Raw genomic sequence first — 448 nt, 5'->3', positions numbered from 1 at the left:
ACATGTCAATGCGGATTCACTGAAATCGCCCCCCAGCGGAGAAACATTGAAGTGTCTGTGATTTTTACATTTATAGACGTTTTAATTAGACATTAGAATATTTAAAATGAATAATAGTAGTTAATAGTCGGGTATCGTCTTGTTTAGCGCAGCCATCCATGCAACAAACTAAACAAGCCCTGAAAATGTATATAAGAACACGTATTATACAAACGCTTGATATTTAATCTTATTAAATGATTAGTCAATTGCATATATTTTACTTTCAATAAAACATTTGCAATGGGTTTATAAAAGCTGTTTTTATGCATGTTTGGTATGAGTTGTTGTTGTTCATTGTTCTGATCAGCAGGGGTGCCAGAGTGCGGGGTTTCGAACGCTTTGAAACGCTGATTCATTTGAATCATTCAATTGATTCGATGCTTTGAAAAGCTTCGTCTCTCTCCCA

Source organism: Squalius cephalus, assembly GCF_949319135.1.
Source record: "Squalius cephalus genome assembly, chromosome: 1".
Lineage (NCBI taxonomy): Eukaryota > Metazoa > Chordata > Actinopteri > Cypriniformes > Leuciscidae > Squalius > Squalius cephalus.
This window is presented reverse-complemented; position numbering follows the sequence as displayed.